This window comes from Castor canadensis, chromosome 9 (genome assembly GCF_047511655.1).
Source record: "Castor canadensis chromosome 9, mCasCan1.hap1v2, whole genome shotgun sequence".
NCBI lineage: Eukaryota > Metazoa > Chordata > Mammalia > Rodentia > Castoridae > Castor > Castor canadensis.
In genome coordinates, this window is record NC_133394.1 from 19,476,559 (window position 1) to 19,497,590 (window position 21,032).

At 42.2% G+C, this 21,032-nt stretch overlaps 1 long non-coding RNA gene across 10 annotated transcripts in view; it reads left to right on the forward strand.

Moving 5' to 3' along the window:
• Positions 1-5,568: 5,568 nt before the first annotated feature.
• LOC141410836 (uncharacterized) overlaps positions 5,569-21,032 on the forward strand; it is a 125,079-nt gene continuing 109,615 nt past the window's right edge. For all 10 annotated transcript variants that reach the window (XR_012435603.1, XR_012435600.1, XR_012435605.1 and 7 more), the window contains exons 1-2: positions 5,569-5,734; positions 18,470-18,652. This is a non-coding gene — a long non-coding RNA (uncharacterized lncRNA). The remainder of the gene's footprint in view (positions 5,735-18,469; positions 18,653-21,032) is intronic.

The window sequence follows — 21,032 nt, forward strand, 5'->3', positions numbered from 1 at the left end:
CCCACCCCATAAATAAATAAATAAACTATCACTTGTGGGATTGTGATATAATATCGAAGACTAGCCACAACTATATGAAGAGGCCATTAAAATACACCATTTTCCTTTTCTATTTGTCATGTAAAGCTGGGTTTTCTTCATACTTCATTCAAAAAAATCACAACAGACATAATCCATCTGTCTTCTATTAATCTAGACATTAGAGAGATTTGTTAAAATTTAAAATACTACTCTTCCTTTGTTTTTTTGTATTGGAAAATACAATAGTTTTTCACTAAAATATGTTTTTTGTGTAAACCTGCAATGGGATTGTTATTGTTAAGTGAATTAATTAAAAAGTAGTGATTAAGTCTCAGTTTTAATTTCTAACTTGGTAGACAGTAGTGGGTACAATTCACATAACTAGACTGCTAAAATTGTCCACATCAGAATCTCCAGAACCTGTGGATGCTACTTTATAAGGCAAAGGGGACTGTCTAGATAGGAGTAAGTTAAGGGTCCTTAACTTATTCTGGGTTATCTGGATGGGGCTGATGTCACTATAGAGGTTTTTGTAAGAACAAGGTAGGAAAGCAGAGTGAGTAGAAGGAGATGTGAGAAGCAGAAGTTGCAGTGATGTGAGGAAAAGACCATAAGCCATGGAATGCAGGAGGTCTCCAGTAGATGAATAAAGGAGACCGGCACCTCTCCACTGCCCAGGGCCTCCTGAGAACAGCCCTGCCAACACGTTGACTTTAGCCCAGTGAGACCAGTTTTGGACATCTGACCCACAGGACAGTAAGGTAAGAAATTTCCCATGTATCATGTCACTGAGTTTGTGGTGATTTGTTATACAGAAATAGAAAACACAAGGTCCTCAATAATTGTTAATACTGGAAAAGTGTCCTGAAACTATAGATTTTGAGAATTACTACTCCCTGGTGACCTGAAAACAGCTTCAATGGAATCAGACTCAGGCAAAGTGGAAAGGTCCAAGCACTGCCCGGGTTCTGGAAGGGTCATTAGGAAGGACTGAGCCAGTGTCCCTGGGAGCCTGGGTGAAGTTGGAGACCCTGAGCCACTTTAGGACCTGGCACATAGGAAGAAAGTGCTCCTTGATTGCTCTTTGTCTTAAACAGGCCACTGATGATAATAATATGATTTATGAAGTAGCTACTCAATGGCAGACACTTTTAAGGAATTTAACTCTTTATTCTGCCTTTCTTTCATATGAAATTACAAGCCAGGTTCACAGTCACCAAAGGACTTGTCTGAGACACCCAGCTAGCAAGGGGTAGAGCCAGGCATCAAATGTGTCAGACGTCAGATCTGTTCTCTCCACCATGACCTCTATGAATTTGGATGAATTTACCCCATGTCCAATAAGCACTAAGCCTCCAGTATTATTTATGTGTTATACATTATTGTGTATATTATGTCATACTATTCTATACTATACTATACTATGTTATGTTATGTTATATTATATTATATTATATTATGTCATACTATTCTATACTACACTATACTATGTTATGTTATGTTATATTATATTATATCATATTATTATATTATATTTTAGTTTTATCTGACCAGAAAATAAGGATGAACCTAACAGCGGGCCCGGGGAGATAGGAAGGGTAAGTGGTGTCCACCAAGACTATCACTTGCTTTTATGTCAGCCAGCAGCACATCTGCGTTGACAAAAACTCTTAAGCAATTTATCCAAAAAGCAACTTGTTTTCATCTGGGTGAGTTTATTCCCCTAAGATTTCAAATGAAAGGAATAAATAAGTTTAATGTAAGAGAACAATGGATCTGTCGCTTAAACCTCAGTGGCAAGCATTATCTAATCCAATTTCCCGGAAATTGTTGTATTATCAGTTGTCTCTGGACGTAGTGCAGGCTCGGAATGCTGTGTTACCATGGTGCCTCTGATCTTCAGCAATTTTTCTTTTTGTTCACTTGTACTTGGTAAATATTTTTCTTACTTTGCCCTTCAGCTGAAATAAAATGGCAGAGAACTGACCAGTCCCTGAGTGACCTTTAGCAGTTTCTCTGCTGTTGGATGGCGAATAAGTTAATTAAGCTTCCTGTTAATTAACTTTAATAATTAGCTTCGATATGGTCCTACCAAATGGTTATTCCCTTGGCCACGGATGGTTAACTCAGCCTGTCAATCAGAATGTGGGTCCACATGGCCCGGGGGCAACCTGACCCTGCTGGGGAAGAAATAGATGACTAGGTCAGCTGCTTTTGTGTTTGGGAGAGTAGGGCTCTAAGATGGAAGAAATGGAAGAACAGTTTGTGTCCAACCTCAACGTCCAAACTTCTGGCCTTCTTAAGGTGTCTTTATCCTAATGAGGCATTGGCAGAATGAATCATCTTGTCTTAATTTAAATCTAATTCCAAAACACAAATCTGGCTTTTAAAAAAAAACTTGACAGATTTCAGAGGGCCTTTTCTTTTAAAGGAACATTTTCTCTTTCAGAAAGACTGACTCATTCCAAAGCCATCAATGGCAAATCAGTGTCTACACTCAGATGCCCTTTCAAGTAAAATATTTTCTGAGCCTGCATTTGCTTGTCTCATCACGCCTAGAGACTGAAGCTGCCCTGCCAGGGCACCAGAAGGAGCCAATGAATAACGAATGTGAAGTTGAACTCAGCACGGAGCACTCTCTGGCCACAATGTCCTGCTAATAACTTTTAGAGCTGCTTGATGTCAGGCTGCGTGTAGAGGGGGGCGATACTTATCAGCTCATTTGACTTTTAATACTCTGGATATCCTGGCCACTCTGAGATTTTTCCATAGCCAAATTGTCTTGCCTGTTAAATTTGTAATGCATTTAGGGAACTTCATTTCACGTGTTTAGAAAAATGGCCTTGGAGTCCCGTGATGTCGGGTGGAGGATAGCCCTGCCACAGGGCATCGGTGTGGGTGCAGGGGCGCCGGACATGCTCTCTGTATCCCTTAGAGGACTTTAGTGAGGTTCTGTTCAGAGATGCAGAAGAAAAAAAAATCTGAAATGCTGATATTTTTAGTTCCCACTCACTTCTTGACTATGAATAGGAATATGATGGAAATTTCCACCAGGCTTCAAAGCAGACTTACCTTTAAAGCAAATGCCAAGAGTTTGAAAACTCATTCTAGATGGAATAACATTTGCATGAACAGAGGCTGCCTTAAAAAAAGAAAGAACCAAAGAAAACAGAAGCCCCAGGGCTGTCTGTAGAGTTGAGTTAAGGTCTTACTTCCCACCCCCTAGGCATCTGCAGGGTACAGAGAGCGGTGTCTCCAACCCGGGAAGAGAGTTGACATTAGGCGTCACCATGCAGTGTGGACAGGGGCTAGCCTGGAATCCCAGCTGCCTAGTGTCTTAGGGGTAATTGGAGCACTTGTGACACCAGCACAGTACTCAAGGAAATGACCTACAGGGCATTCTGGGATGGATTCAAATATTTCTTGCCACCTTAGAACCCCAAAGACTAGAGGGAGGTAAGGATGGAAGGGGTTGGGGGATTGAGAAATGCAGAAAATACAAAATCAAAACAGAAACAGGGTCTCAGGGGGAGCTCTTTTGGTTTCTAGATGTGATCCTCTTTCCTAGGCTGAAGGACAGAGAAGGGACAATGGGGGAAACCAAGCCAGGCTGGGCTTGAGAGCTTTTAGCCCCTCTGACAACCACCCAAGCTCACTTCAGCTGCCTGGGAAGCCTGCTGGCTGAAAAATAGTTTTGGCCATAAACACTTAATAGCATCAACATCGGAGACATTAATTTTCTTTCTTAGGTCATGGACAGGAGAAATATTGCAAGACTTGACTGAAGAATCTGAAACATATGAAAGGTTCCAAAAATCATCTAGAGCCCATCGTCAACTGTGACATATGGTCTAGAGTTTCCCTCTGGCTTTCTATCTTCAGTTCCCTCCTTCCCTCCAAACCTATCCACCAACATTTCAAACTTCGATCAGGTGGCTTGCTCCCGTCACAGCCTGCAGCAAACGTTATCATCAGGCAGCGTGGGGCCAAGACAAATCACAGCCTCTCTCTTCGTTTGACTTCACTGGAGGTTTCCATTCTCTTTCCTTGGCTGTGGTCCCTGCCTGCTCCACCTTTCCTCCCATCAAGATTCGAAGTCCCCATTTTCCTCTTCCTCCTCTGTTACCATTTATCCTCTGCTGGGCAGCCAGGTGAGAACCCAGGCGACATCAACAGTCAGTGACCCTCAAATCTCTCTTGAACTATCAATATACACATAAAAAATGAAGGACAGGAAGGTAGAACAGGTCCTGTCTGGGGTTGGTACCAGTAGAACAGGAGAGGGTAAAACGAGAGAGTGAAGTAAGGCGCCTATGATGGATGTACTCCATATTCATGTATGAATACAACATTGAAATTGTTCTAAGAAGGGGAAGGGGAGATGAGGGAGCATTGATGGAAGGGGTGAATCTAATTAAGACACATTTTAAGCACATATGTAAATGTCACAATGATATCCCCCTGTACAACTAATGTATGCTAATAAAAATATTTTTAAAAAATAGTCAATGACTTGCTCATCAACATCCATCTGCAATGTCTTCCAGTGTCATTCCTAAACAGCTCTCCCTCCTGCTCCCTGCTCTGTCTCTGTGGTCAGTCTCAGTTCAGGCCCATATCACTGTTTGCTAGATTCCTGCAATGGCCTTCAAATTGTTATCCCTTTCTCCTGTCCTGTTCTATCGCTGGGTCACTCACCTCTTGCACCTGGCTTCATAACCTTTAGTCCTCCTAGTAAAAATCTACCAGCTTCCCCACAGCCCCTCAGTGGCACTCAGGCACCAGAGCCTTCTGGGGACACTAACTAGGTGAATGAGAAGCTAGGGATCCAGCAACATGGGTCCCAAGTAGCAAGGATATGCCAGGCACCTAAATGAGCAACTGGACTTCCTACATTTCTCCAGTGTCCTGACTTGGGCACTGCCTGTGGCTCCTGGAAAGGCCATGGACTCCCTGGGGACTTGACCTTCTGGTGATGGGTGGGAGTCAGGAGCAGGCTCCCTGGTGTTGTTGCCCTCCTTCTCCCTATCTCCCTCCCCATGTCCCATCCCTCCCTCCTAAGAGTCCCTCCCACAGCAAGGAATCTGCCCCAGGGCTTGTCTAAGGCTCTTGGCTCAATATAAATACAAACAGGCCTAAATCCCACCGCCCCCACCCTTCACCCCACCCCGGGATTCCTGTTCTGTAAGTAGAATGGACCATTGTCAGATCATCATAAAACAAGATGGCAGGTGTTTCATATGGACTGGGCTCCTAGGAAGCCCTAGGCAGGGCACAAGGCTCAGCCTAGGAGGATCAGGAAAGGGTCAGGGTGTGTCCTGTACTGGAACAGAAGGACAGAAGTTGCAGGTGTCCTTGGAAGTATGACCCTGGGGTGAGGATGATAGGAAGTTAAACGTTACTAAATGAACATATTTAATCTTCTTAGGCACCCAGGTTTCTTAATAAAGAAAGAGAGAGAAAAAAAAGCTCCAAGCTGCACGCTTTGTTCCATAATACACTCTCTGGCTCGCTCATATTTTAGGCTAGTTAATTCCCACACGACAGGAATGTTACACACTTCACAGAGCTGGTTACTTAGTTGGTGAGTATTGGAGTATTTTATGACACTCTTGCAAGCACCGAAGATGACTTCAGGGAGAAGGAAAACCTGGAGTCTTGTGAATCTACCTTAGCCCTGCTCTCAAAGGGAACAGCCGGGTGCCATCAGAAGGTGAGTTAGAAAGCCCCCCACCCCTGCCACCTCTCAAGGAGAAGGAGACACTTTTTATGTGACTGAGAAGATAGGGCTCCCTGCAGTATTTAAATGGGTCCCAACTACCCAGGATACACCAGGCCCCCAGCATTGGCCGACTGGATTTTCTAGATTTTTCCTGGAAGTCTGGATTGACAAATCTAGGCTGGAGTTCTCACTCCCCATTCCCACCAACCTTGCCCACTGTTCCTTCCAGAGGGGAGCTCAGTTCTGCTTCTGAGTCACCAGTCACCTCTCACTGGGTCTGACTAGAAGGTCCGAGAAAAGAGTAATTTACAGACTCATTAGGTCTTGTCACCCTAGTTTTACTCCTTCATTCTGTCTGAAGTAGAGTTAGCCTTTAAGATTGGTTAGAAACATAGTTCCCTTTCTTTCTTTTTGAATTTTTTTTGTCCTTTCTCTTATCCTACTCCAACTGGGGCCAGGTGCTCTCTCGCACATATACCCGTGTCCCCCACAAAATCTCTATGTGGGAATCAATGCCCCAAGGTGATAACATTAAGAGATGGGGTCTTTGGGAAGCAAGAAGGTTGTGAAGTTTGGATCAATGGCCCTCACAGAAGATGAATAGACCCTCCTCAGACACCGACTGTGTTGGCACCTTGATTTTGAACTTCCTAGCATCCAGAACCGTGGGTAAGAAATTTCTGTGGCTGATAAATTCCCCAGTGAAGTTCTTTGTTATTGTGGCCCACAAGGACTAAGACACTGTTTGGAACAACAATGTTCCATACAGTGCCACCAGTTTCAGAATGCTTGCTAGCAGCCTGACTATCAAAGGGGAGATTATGTTTTCATTCTCATCCCTTTTCTGATGTAGTTTGCATCTAGGTAAAAGCTTGTTGACTACCGAACTGTACATACTTTTAAAAAATGCAGAAGAAAATTGATTTATATATATATATATATATATAGTTTTTGGTCATACTGAGGATTGAACTTAGGGCTTCCCACTTGTGCCACACCCCTAGTCTTTAGTTTCTAGTTTGTTTTGAGATAGGGCTTCCCACTTTTGCCAGGATGGCCTCAAACCGCATTCCTCCTATCTCCAAATTACAGATATGAGTCACCACACCCAACCTTGCTTATATTTTTAATGTTGGTTTTAAAATCCACCCACAAATTCTTTGGTTTTCTTCCCTTCAGAAGGAGAAGCTTAATTCCCTCCACTCCCCATTAAATGTTGGCTGTGCTGGTGATTCTCTTTTAAGGAATAGAATATGGTGGAAATGCTGATGTGAGGCTCCCTAGACTAGGTCATAAAAGGCCTTTTGGCTTAGTCCTTGCTCTCTCTCTCTTGCATCACTTGCTTTAGAGGAAACCAGTTGCCATGTTGTAAGGTTCAGTCTTATGGAAAGGCCTTTGTGGCAAGGACCTGGGGCCCCTTGCCAACAGCCTCTGGCCAAGTGTGTGGCAAGTGACGTGGAAGCAGACTCTCCAGCCCGTCCAAGCTTTCAGATATCTGCGGTCAAGGCTCATCTTGGCTCAACCCCATGAGAGACTGTGGTAGATCTACCCAGCTAAATAGCCCCCAAATTCCTAACTACAGAAACTATGTGTAATAATAAATGTTTGCTGTTTTAAGCTGCTAAACTGTGGGGCAATTTTTAAAATAACAATAGATAAATAATATACACTCAAGTGAATTCCTGTGGAGCCTAGAGGAACTGAGGCTGTGTCACTCTGTCATGTCAGAGTAGTGAGTCTATTACAGTGACCAGGACGGGAGTTGTTTAGGACTTCTTAGTTTAAGAAGTTTGGCCCAGAGGCAGATAATAGAACCTATTTGCTTTTGGTTTATTCTCTCTTCCCAAAGAATGCTTGGCAAAATAGATTCAAGAGAGCCATAAATAAATAGGAAATAAAAAATTAGGACTAAGCCAAAAAAATGGTGATTGCCAAGCACAAGGGCCAATGGAGTTGGCAGAGTTGAACCTTGACTGTGACTCTGATCATCATAGAAGCCATGTCAAAAGGAGAATCTTAGTAAGTTCTCCAGCTCTGACAATGGGAAGGGAAACAAAGCTTCTCTGAGCATTGAATTTTTAAAACAAGATTCTTTCAGGAACTTTGTCATGGACGTTGATGTAGGTAAAAGACAAATCTCATGTTTGGAGATATTATCTTAGCAAAAGTCTTTTAGCTGTTACTCATATTCTTTTGTAAAGACACTAGGAGACTAACAGGCCTAAACACAGTGGTGAATTGCAGAAAATAAAAGGAATTCCTTTGACCTAAGTGCTATGTGGCCATTGAAAGTAGCACATAAGTGTATGTGAAAATATTTTTGATCCGAGCTTCTCTCTCTCTCTCTCTTTCTCAGACACACACACACACACACACACACACACAGAGAGAGAGAGAGAGAGAGAGAGAGAGAAAGAGAGAGAGAGAGAGGGAGGGAGAGAGAGAGAGAAGGCCCTCTGCGCAGCAGTTTAAAATAGTGCAGGTTCTCTCTGCTTATATTTCAGGTCTTGGCTTGGGGTTATAAATTCTTGCTGCCACCTTAGACTTGCCTGGGAATCTGAATCCTCCAGCATACCCCTCACATTCCACCCATTCTTGACCTTCTGATATCCTCACTGGCCTGGGCTTTGTTCAAAGCCCTGCAGTTGTGGAATGTAGACGGCGGTAGTGCACTGACTGCAGGATCTATCCAGGGGTCTGCCTGGACATATCAAGCTGCAGTGCAGCATGTGGTCCTAGACACAGCTGGCCCAGACCACGGTGACATGGAAACCTGTGGATAGAACTGCTGGCCTGTAGCAGGAAGGCACCTGGGGTTTAATACACAAGAAGACTCTTTTCAGAGTCTTGCCTGCTCTCCTCTTAATCCTGTGTAGTTCTTTTTTCCTTCCTTCCTTCCTTCCTTCATCCCTCCCTTCCTCCCTCCCTCCCTCCTTTCTTGATCTTGCTAGGCAAGCAGGGAGGAGCACAGCTGCTGTGAATAAAATCCTGTCTGTAGGGCTTGACTGCTCTTTCCTCTACTGGGATGCCAGGTCTGCTCTTGACCTGGCTTGTCCCAGCACATCCTCCTGGTCTTATGGGACCCAAGACTTGATTAACCTCCCCTACTGGGTCAACTTCCACTACTATCTTCTTCCATTGCATTGGCATTGGCTCTCTCCCCTTCATAATGCTTACCACTGTGGCCATTTTGTATTATTTATATGAGTACTTGATCAAAGTAAATTTTAAATTTACAATCATCCCTCAGTATCACAGGGATTGGTTCCAGGACCATCCTTGGCTACCAAAATCTGTGGATGCTTAATCTCTTGTATAAAATGATGTATATTTGCATATAACCTCTGCATATCCTCCATAGACTTTAAATCACCTCTAAATTACTTATAATACCTAATACAATGTGAATGCTAAGTAAATAGCTGCTATGCTGTATTGTTCAGGGAATAATGACAAGAAAAACAATCTGTACGTGTTCAGTGCAGTTGCAAATGTTTTTTGAGCATTTTCCATCTATGGTTGGTTGGACCCATGAGTGTGGACTTTTCGGATGTTGAAGGCCAATTATCCATGCTTCTGGTCACCTTTACATTCCCAGGACTCAAGGCAGTGCCTGAGATACACCAGGATGGTTGATGAACCAATGAGTTGATGAATGAGAAGGTCTAGTTCTATAACTTGTGGAAGCCAGTGAATTATAGTTTCTTTATAGGACGATGAATTTTCCTCCTAAGTGGAGTGGATTTCACACAGGCACTCAGGGACCAGATGCTACCCCCTCATGCTGACACAGCAGAGATGTTCGGCCAGACCAGATGGCCTTGGAAATGAAGCATGGTCTTCCAGGTCACTTTTGAGTGCTCATTAGGTACCACCATTTCTAGGGCCACCATAAAAAAATACCACAGATTAGGCAGCTTACACAACAGAAGGCTGGATGACCAAGATCAAGGTGTGGACAGGGTGGATTCTCCTGTAAATGGAGATCTTCTCTCTGTGTCTTCACATAGGTCTCCCTTTTGTACCCGTTTGTGTTCAAATTTCCTCTTCTTGTAAAGACACCAATCATATTGGGTTATGGTCCACCCTAATGACCTTATTTTTAACTTAACTACCTCTTTAACAACTCTGTCACCAAATACAGTTACATTCTGAGGTCCTGAGGGGTAGGACTTCAACAGATGTAGTTTAGAGGGACGCAACTCAGCCTGTAGCAGTACCTCTAAAGTCAAAAACGCCACTCAGTAACCAAGTGACAAGGTATTTAACTTCTTTGTGCCTCCATTGCTCATCTGGAGATAATAGAAATACCATTACAAACATGAGATAAAAAAATGTTAATACCTGGAAGCACTTGGGACAGTGGTGAATATTCAGTAAGTCTTGGCTATTATTGTTATTAGTATATAAACATAAAGGAAATTATTAGGGGTAATTTGATTAGAAGAATTGGTCTCTGCCCTCAAGATGCTTACAGGCCCCTTCTTAGACCAAAGATAAAACTAGTTAAGTAAAGCAAGATATTTTCCTTAACAGCCACTCTCTGGGCTACCCCAGGGAAGGAAGTTCAAAGGGAAGGAGGAACCATGGCAACCAGCCTGGGGCCTGGGCTGAATGCCTCCTTCCCTCTGGCTCTTTGGCTTCCCAGCTGGGTGCCACTGGGAGGGGGCACAGCATTCTCAGTCCTTATAGCCATCACCCTAACTTTCTGTGCGTAAGTCAAAGCTGCTGAGGGATGGATGCCCCTGTCTCCCCACTCTGCAGTGCTGCTCTCCTTGCCCTAGAATTCTTTTCCATATGTCCCAGTGTGTCAGCCTCTGATAGCCACCTGCTTCTGTGGGCTTCTTAGCGATCTCCTGTTATCCTTGCTACTGCCAGCAGGATCTGTCTATGCCAGGTCTGAGGGCATCACTGCTCTGAGCTGCACTGTACAGGAGCTGGAGGTCTGACTGTCTGTCTTAACCCTCTACTAATTCACAAAGAGAAAAACTAAAGGAGACGAGGGCCCTCCAGGAGGAAGGGGGTGTGTCACAGCGTCCACATTTGCTCCTGGTCCCTGCTCCCTCATTCTCTCTGGTCTTGATTCAGTCATTACCTTCTTGTGTCGACCTTCCTACAATTGTACCAGGGTTAGATTACCCCCAGCCCTCCCCTCCTTTTGCCTCTAGTATGCCATATATGTTACTTACATCCTGTTTTTTTTATTAGAAAACAAGGGCAGGGATGTTTGTCAGATCCTAGTTGAGAGCCCAGCACCTTACTGGCATGTGTTTGTTGAATGAATGAGTAGATGAACAAATGAGCCAACTGTGGTCTGTGCATCTTACTCCCAGGAACAGACTGAGGGTCGGGGGCAGTGTGTCTTCCCGACCACTTACAGACTTCCCCTTATCACTCAGCCAATGTGAGGTGACCACCCAGTGCATGTCATCCTGGCTCCACAAGCCTGATGGCAGTTACGGTCCATCTCAGCTGCAGAAGCTTTAATGACTAAGGTGCATGCTACTTGCCTGAGTCTGTTTTGAATGACAATAAATCCTTATCCAAGGCCTCATGAGACCAGGACTGTTATTATTCCCACAACTGAAGCAGGAAGAAGTCAAGTAGTCACCCCCAAATGACAGAGCCAGTAAGTGGCAGGCCTAAATACTGAGCTGGGGCTTGTCTGACCCCACACCCCACACACCCTGCCCCCAGTCCTTGCTCTCACTCTGAGCTTTTGGCTCTTGTCTCCTGGTTTGGTAGATATTTTAGGCCATATCAGGACTTGCTAACCAGATGGTTTTTTAATCTCTCTCCTGTTGCTATATTATTAATCTCTAAATTTTTTAGTGGTGAGAAGAACTGGTACTGGAGAGAGATTTTCTGGAAGAGCTGCTGACATTTCACATAAGCCTTAGAGGCTGCCTTAATTTTGAGTAAAGGAAGAAGAGACAGAAGCACACTAGAGCTGGGGGAGCTACCAACACTGGGATCCATCAATATGGCGCCTGCCATTCTAGGAAACAGACAGACATGTCCGTGTTACTAGTAACACAAAGCTGCGAACCTGATTGAGTCAAATATTTAGTTCATGGTTGCTTCCTGCTATTTATTGTCTGCTCAGAAAGGATAAAGTGCTCCTTGTAATCTTCCATTTTCAGAGAGGTGATGGGGCATTGGATTTTTATTCTTTCTGGAAAGTGGTGGATGTCTCAGGCAGTTTCAAGCAGCAAAATCCCACAGTCTGGAAGCTTTCCCTGGGATAGACTCACTTCTTAGAATGTGTCATGCTAAGCCTGGGGACATGCAGCTGCCACATGCCCTTTGAATAGGCTGTGTATGGGAAGCTGATAGAGTTTGATGCAGCTCTCTGGTCCTTCTTCCCCACATGATGGAGTGGATGATGCCCTCAGATGAGTAAAGGAGAGGAAGGCTGCAAATCTGAAAAGCTAATTTATTCTGCCAAGTATAAAGCATTTTGAACTTGCTCCATCCTTCCTATTTTCCATCTGTCTCATTATTCATCACAGTAATATTTGGGCACTTTGAAAAGAGTGATATTTTAACATGAAGCTATTCCAAGGAGAAGGAAAAATATCCTCATTTGGCATACACCAGTCATGCAAATTAGCCCAAATAAAAATAAGACTAAAGGCAACTTAGAATATTATTGTACTTTTCCAGGCTCCTGCCAGTCTCTGTTGTCAGCTGTAGCATCTCTTCATCCTGGGTGACAGCGTTGAGAAGTAGGGTTCATATTTGTTAACAGGTTCCTGCTAAAGAACCCACTGAGAAAGAATGGACACCAAAGATCCTTTCCTCGGGTGGGTTAGAACCAAGCTCCTGAAGTGACACATGGTACCATGATGGAAATTCCTGAATATGTTCCTGCTGGGAGGCTATGCTTGGCTCATCACAGACTGGTCCATCGAGGACTCTGACATTAGCTATGTTTGTTCCTGGGAGACCATTTAACTACTGTGTGTGTGTTCATGGCCAGTGCTATGCAAACTAAACAGAAACATTTTTTTTTCTTCTGGAGGAAAAAAGAATGCAGTATTTCTGAGACCCCTAGCACAGGAGGTCTTCAGCCCAGTGTTACCAAATCATTATTTTCATGCCACCGAAGCAATAGAACCAATTCTCTTTCTCTCTTTTCTCTTCTTCCCTTTGCTCTTCTCCTAGTCTCAGTCTCCCTCTTGCCTTTCCCCTTCCTTCCTCTGTGGGTGTGCCTTATATTTACTCTGGGCCCTATGGTCATCCAAGCTTGAAGCAATATGCAAGCCCTGAGTTGAGGACATAGCCATGGTTACTCGAGGCCACAGTTGATAATTTTTGTTATTAATTTACTGGAGTCATTGCTGAAGTGACATTGTTGGGTACAGTTTTGAAATCCTTCCCTCGGCCTATTTGTGGACAGTTTTCAAAGTTCTCAGTCTGCTATATTTATTCTAAGCTTCTATTTCAATCAGACATTAAGACAACTGGGACAAAACTCCTACTGGACTGGTCACAAAGGAGACAAGCATGTCACTACAGCCATTTCATATCTCTAATTTCAAAGGTCCTAGGGTGGTGGTTGCATATATTCCACTGCAGCTTTGATTTGTTGGGGTGGAATTTGTAATGCCACATGACATCAAGGCTGACTATTGAACCTTCTCGAAAATTTTTTCCTCCTTCCCTCTCTCTCCTCTTCCCTGTTTCCCTCCCTCCCTTCCTCCCTCCCTTCCTTCCCTCTTTCTTCCTTCTCTCCCTCCCTCCCTCTTTCTTTCTTTTTATTGAGACTATGATCTTTCAATCTGTTTTTCAGCTAAGAAATATTTCACTGAGGGGACACATCAAGAGATGTACTGTGCTTTCCAGTCTGTAGAGCTAGTTTTCTACTTAAGTGAGGAAGTAAGGGAGACTATTAAAAAGCTTTCTGAACCCTTACATGGACCCCATTCCTGTCATGATTTTGTCTATAAGCAAAGCTTCCAACATATTATTTCCCTCTTCATCAGTGATGTGTTTCTTATTCTCAACAAAGGCTTTCATTTTCTCTTCATCTTTCCTTTGACTTCAAATTCTCAATCCTCTCAGATTATATTCCAAACCTTAGCTGTGTGGCTACTTGTGTCAAAAGCCTCAGCATTTTGCACACTATTTGATCTAGTAATTTCACCTAGAGCTATTTCTTTATGATGGCATGTGTAAAAACTTAGGTGTAACAGTGACAAACAGAGCATCAGAAGTGAGATAAAAGTTGGAAACAGCAAGAAATTTGTTGAATAAATTATGAACATTAATGAAATGGAATATTATGCAGTCATTTCAAAAGATGTATAAGATTAATGACATGCAAAAATATCTCCAATGTATTATTTAGCACAGAGAAAATGGTAGTCATAAATCATATTGAACCATTTTATTGAGGACATGGACAGATAGTTTTTTTAAAAAATTGTTAGTATATACACCAAAACATAAATATGATGGTCTCTGAGTAATATTAGAGACATTTTTTCACTTTAAGTTTTTGCTTAGCACTATTCACAATAGCCAATTTATGGAAACTGCCAAGATGCCCCACCACTGACGAATGGATTAAGAAAATGTGGTATCTATACACAATGGAATTTTATGCAGCCATGAAGAAGAACGAAATGTTATCATTCGCTGGTAAATGGATGAAATTGGAGAACATCATTCTGAGTGAGGTTAGCCTGGCCCAAAAGACCAAAAATCGTATGTTCTCCCTCATATGTGGACATTAGATCAAGGGCAAACACAACAATGGGATTAGACTATGAGCACATGAACACACAAGAGAGGGGTGAAGATAGGTAAGATACCTAAAAAATTAGCTAGCATTTGTTGCCCTTAACGCAGAGAAACTAAAACAGATACCTTAAAAGCAACTGAGGCCAATAGGAAAAGGGGAACAGGTACTAGAGAAAAGGTTAGATCAAAAAGAATTAACCTAGAAGGTAACACACACGCACAGGAAATCAATGTGAGTCAATGCCCTGTATAGCTATCCTTATCTCAACCAGCAAAAACCCTTGTTCCTTCCTGTTATTGCTTATACTCTCTCTACAACAAAATTAGAAATAAGGGCAAAATAGTTTCTGCTGGGTATTGAGGGGGTGGGGGGGAGAGGGAGGGGGCGGAGTGGGTGGTAAGGGAGGGGGTGGGGGCAGGGGGGAGAAATGAAGCAAGCCTTGTATGCACATATGAATAATAAAAGAAAAAGGAAAAAAAAGTTTTTGCTTATCTATTTTGTGTTTTTTAATTGTTTGCTTATGTGTACCTTCTCATATATATGGAGTATAATGGAAATTTTATTTTTAAAATAAACTTCACTTTATTAAAGTATAATTGTCCCAATTTTTCAAAAAGTCAGGACTAAACTAAGGAAGTAGAAAACTTGTAGAGGTCTCAGGCAAGCCACAAGTGATAATCTGAAAAGAGTTAAAAGGTAAGCTGTGAACATGGTTTAGATGTGATGAGGAGAGTAGAAAGGGATTGGGAGGAAGGGAAGGGCTGGTGGAGTGGCACAAGTGGTAGAGTGCCTGCCTAGCAAATGTGAGGCCCTGAGTTCAAACTCTGGTACCACCAAAAAAAGAAAAGAAAAGAAAAAAAAAACAGAAAGAAGGGAAGAGAGGATGAAAAAGAGGCTGGAGGATGGTGCTTGCTTTGCAGGCTTGGGAGACTGGGTCAGGTTTGGGTCTACAAAATCTCTTTCACACAGTGACCAAAAACAAAGTGATCTCGAAGTCTGGTATAAGGTGTGGGAGGAGAGCCTCCCTAGGAAAACACTGGAAGAGGAGAGTGAGAATCTTGCAGGCCTGGGAGGTTTCCATGCTTCTTCAGTCAGCGTTCTCTGATCACTCACATGCGTGACAGAGCCCTGGGCCAGACCATCCCAGAGCACCACAGGAAGGCAGGTCTGTGGCCTTGGTGTTTATAGCTTATAAGAAGTTTGGAGGGGTTTGATGAAGAGCAAATCAAACTGTAATATTACTAGGGAACTTGGATTATACAGGAAGTTTAAGAGAATTATAATGGTTTCATGCATATTTGAAAGAAATAAGATACCCTAACTAACCCCTACCAGACAGATGAAAGACAGCAAGACAATATTTTGAAGAGAAATAGGAAAAAAAAAATGGTTTGGAGACTTAATTTAAATAAAGATAGGTGAATCATTTTGGGAGCCTGGAAACAATCCAGAAGTCAAAACATGACAGTGGCAAACAATTGTTTTTTTTGATGGAGAAGTGAAATATTTATCCATTGGAATCTAACTAACTCCAATATTATATTAATCATAGAGTATGCACTTAAGGAAAAATGTAGAACATTTAGCCCTAGCAGAGGTGTCTTGGCAGGATAAACCACCAGTCTGATCTGGCAAGGCACTTCACACGTTTGATTATTTGTGTTTAAAAACTTTGAATGCCTTAAAAGTCAGCCCTGTTGCCCACACCTATGGTTTAGAGTGACAGCCCTGAGTGTTGCTCGATTCTCAGTCATCAAGGAAATTTTCCTTCTCTTTGAATGGGGGCTACAGCCAACGTTTCACTTCGGGAAGAATTTTCAACCATGGAGGAAGAAGATCAAAGAGGTTTTCTGTGTTTTTCTTTTTGGATAAATCTTCATTTGATAAGAAAGTTAAATATACCAGAATATTCTCCATACACACATTTATTCACGTATTTAATCACCAAATCAACAAATGACACGAGTTATGTGCCAGCACCATGCTGGTACTAAGGAGAGAGCTCAACCCCTGCCCACGGGAAGTCTACAGTCTAACCAAATACACCTACTGATCTGGGGCATTTGCAAAATGTACCATTCATATGAAATGTGCTAAGAATTGGAATGGAGTCCATTTTAGCCATTTCCCCAGTTCAGAGCCCAGTATCACAAAAAAAGAAAAAAGTAGGAATCAGTGAGTGAATTCTACTCTTGGGAGCAAAAGGAGAAAACAAAAGCAAGCATTAGCTCTAATTCATCAGTTTCCTATTCTTCCTCTTAGCACATATCTATAATATACCTTCTATTTTCTCTTAAAGACCATTTGCTTTCCCTTGATAATTAAGTAAAGCAGTTATATTTTTAATGACTACATCTAGGGATCTGATTCTACTATAATTTTAGAACTAACATTTGCTTTCAAAGACCTAAGGTCTAAAATCATCAAAACTCTGCTTTCAAACTCTTGCAATTTAGGTTGTGAAACATATTCAGTATTTTGACCATGTTTATATAATGAGGATATTTCTGTCTTTTCACTAACTACACAAACTGGCCCTGACTTGATGATAAGAATTTACAAACTCTTTTGAATAAAATAACCCGTACCACAGCATTAGGAACAGGTTGCTGTCTACTTAACAGATTCTAAAGTTTAATAAAGCCATTTGGGAAGGTTTTATATACTATCTGAGTGAAACTATAGTTTGGATCTTAAATGTCCCCAAAGGTCCTTGTGGTGAAGGCTTGGTCTCCAGCCTGTAGTGCTATTGGGAGATGGTGGAGCCTTTAGGGCACAGGGGTCTAGAGGGAGGAAGTTGGGTCACTGGCATGTGCCCTTGAAGGGGATTTTTGGACTCTGGCCTCTTTGTGTCTTTTCTTTGCTTCTCAGCTGCCATAAAGTTGAGCAGCTCTGCTACACTCCCGCCATGGTGTATTACCTCACTACAGGCCCAAAAGTATAGTAAGGGCCAACAGCCCATGGAATGAAATAAATCTTTCCTCCATATAAGTTCTTTATCTCCAGTATTTTGTTATAATAACAAAGCTGACTCACACAAGTGACATTTTTTTCTTAATTCTGTAATTGATGAGTTGGTTTTTATAATGACTTATTCTATTTTCAAAGGTAAAGATAAGAGGCCTAGAGGGCTGTCTGGTAATTGGTTCACAAGCAGAGCAGGGTAATGAGGTCAAAAATTTAGTCTGAAAAGTTCCCAGGCTATTAACAACATTAACAAAGTTTTACTGCATCCCCCAAGATAGAAACCATTCCTTTATAAATGGGAAACTGTCCTGAGAATGAATGCATCAGGAATATCTAGTTGGAAGCAAGAAGACAGAAACAGAAAATGTGACTCACTAAACACCACTCAGGTTAAGCTAAAGAGACGTAATGGTGCATTTGACAGATGCTTTCCCACCAAGATCAGATAGGAGCCCTGGAAGTCTAATGTTGAAACGTTCTTCCCTTCTACCAGGATGTCACTCAAAATCTCCCCTCTCAATTTCTCTTCTCTGATGGATCCTGCAATTCAGAGCCATTCCTGCTACCACCCAACACTCTTTCCAGATCAGCATCACATAGCATGAAACACATGCGTGTATAGAACATGGTAATGACTTGAATTGTATTCCAAATGCACCATAGGGACCTCACCGTCTGAAGGAACACTGAAAAAAATGCTTTTGTAAAGCAGAATATTCTTTGTAATATAAACAATATAAGCCTAGATAAAGCTTCCAATTTACCTAATTTTAGATTTTTGCATATTGAATTTCATTAAAGCAGAAAATATCTGTAAATGAAAATATTTTAAGCCTCAGACCTTGGCCCATCATAATGGTTTAAAAAATCTCATTACAATAAAACCCATTAGTTTGTATAATTAAGTACAAAAAATAACTCTCCACAATATTGAAATTTCTGATTTTAAAAGGAAAAAAAAGCACAATTGAAAGGCTTGTTTTTGAGCTTCTATTTCAATCTTGTTTTAGAATGGCAAACATGTAATGAGTGACATCATGATGAGGTGGTGACAGACAACTGAGGCCCACTGCTACCTTAAGGATAATCGAGGCAGCTAGAAAGGAGCAGGACAACCTCTGCAGGTGGCACACGTACACCAGAGTGCTGTGTGTCATCTGTGCACTTCTACAAAGGAATGGAAGGTGGCAATGGTAAGTGCATTCTTAATATCATGCGGGTTCTAAGCAGAGGTCAGAATTCAAACTCACACCTTTGCATCTGAAATAAGAACTTTTAACCTCTCTGTTATCAATTAAGTTGAACCTTAAATTTTTGACCAACAAAGGTGCAGTTTCATGTGGTTCAACTGAAAGCTCTCTATCACACAGAAACCAAAAGTGGAAGAGGATGGTGATGATCCAAGGTGACTTGAGCCTGGTTTATAGGAGCAGAAAGAGACCCTGGCTGTATCTCCCCTCCACCTTGCACCCTTCTTTGCTCCACCTGTTTTTATTTATTTGTTTTTAAAATGTTTTGGTTGTACGGGGGCTTGAACTCAGTATATCACACTTGCTAGGCAAGAGCTTTACCACTTGAGCCAGGCCCCGAGCCCTTTTTGCTTTAGTTTATTTTTAATAGTGTCTCATGCTTTGTGCCCAGGGCTGGCCTTGAACCAGCGTCCTCCTATCTACACCTCCCAAGTAGGTGAGATTACAGGCATGTCCCACCATACCTGGCCCCTCTTACCTACTTTTAAATATAGACTGCACAGTTCCTTTTTAAGTTGGGAATTTTTTATGGACTCTATCTGTTCACCATGACCTATGTGCAGGGCAGGGCTGGAAATACCAACCTGACCTGGAAATCTACAGCTTTACTGGTTTTTTGTTTATTTGTTTTTGTTTTTTAGTGCTGGGGATGGAACCCAGGGCCTTGTACATGTTAGGTGAGCACTCCTCTACTGAGCTATCCCCCATCCCCTGCAATATTACTCTTACGGGAACAAATCAAGAGTGTATACATCACTGAGCAGAAAATCATTCCCACAACAGGTTCAGCTGCCTTTGCACAAGTGGATACAGCCCCACCCACCTAGCTCACCCCTTCACAAAGGAGGTGAGAAGGGGACAGCTGGTCACACTGCCATTCCCTGCCCACTGCAACCGCTCTAGGATTCCTTGTGGCCAGAGTCTCCTCTCTAGTGGCTGAAGAAAGCCAGAAAGAATGTGTGGGAGAAGGAAATCACAAGTCCAGACCCCAACAAGGAATGCTAGCCATGGGTATCTCATTTGTCACTTAAAATTCTGACATATCCTAGCTCGAGAGAAGTCTCATTTCACTGCAGCTTATTTCCTTGGAAGATGAAACCTACAGTCTGGTTTCTGTCCTGTGTATTGTATTTAATTTTAGATAAATTCCAGTGTTACAGTTTGAATTTAGAATGTCCTTCCAAAGCCCACATGTTAAAGGCTTGGTCCCCAGCCTATCTATAGCACTGTTGGAAGGCTGTAGAACCTTTGAAAAGTAGGGCCTCATGGAAGGAAGTAGGTCCTTGAAGAGGATATTAGGACTTAGGACCCTTTCTCTCTCTCTCTCTCTTTCTCTCTCTCTCTCCCTTTCCCAGCCATTATGAGGTAAACATTTTCTTCTACCACCCACTCCTACCATGATGTTCTGCCTTGCCACAGGCACAAAAGCAGTGGGACGAAGCACCGTGAACTGAAATCTCTTAATCAATGAGCCAAAATGAACCCTTCCTCATTAGAGGTTGATTATCTCAGGTATTTCCTTATAGTAACACATCCAGTAAGTAAAACAATTGGGAAATTTGTGGAAGTTACTGAGATTTCACTTACCTATCTCACAGAAATCAAGTTTACTAAAGTAAACTGATACTCCATGGAGCTTCAAAACCAGCCAGTTATCTGTTCTAGAACATTGCCTCACAGGACAGTGGATGGCGCAGCCTGCCTGTTCCACGTGACTTTGCACGCTCTGGCAGTCTTGAGGTGTTTCCCTTGAGAACGTTGTCTTTTCAGACATTTTAGGTGAGACGTTAAGTTTAGTAGTTATTGTGTTTAGTTCAGAGCAGACAACAAACTTATCTTAAATATTCCAGAGAAGCGTTGTTGCTGTTTAATGGAGACATATCTGTAAGAAGGGCCAGTATTTAATAAAACAAACTCTCGTTCATCCCCAACATTGGGGTGGGATGTCATGAGGTTCGTAATTATTAATGACAACTAATGGTTGGTAGTTATTATGACATTTGTGAGATGAGGATAAAAATACTAATTATAATAATGGGAAGTGTCACGAGCAAACAGTAATTGACATAATGATTGCTATTATAATAATGAATGAGGAAATGATTTTAGGTTATTAAACCAGGAGGAATGAAGGAATCCTGCATATTTATATTTGCATACATGATTGTAGACAGTTGCCAGATAAAAATAATAGTTATCCTGGGTTGAGGCCTTACTACCTGCCAGGCACTATGCCAAAGATGTGATCTATGTTATCTCAACTAATCCACAGTGACCATGCAAGAAGAGTAGATATTATTGGTTGTGTTATTATTCTTGTGAT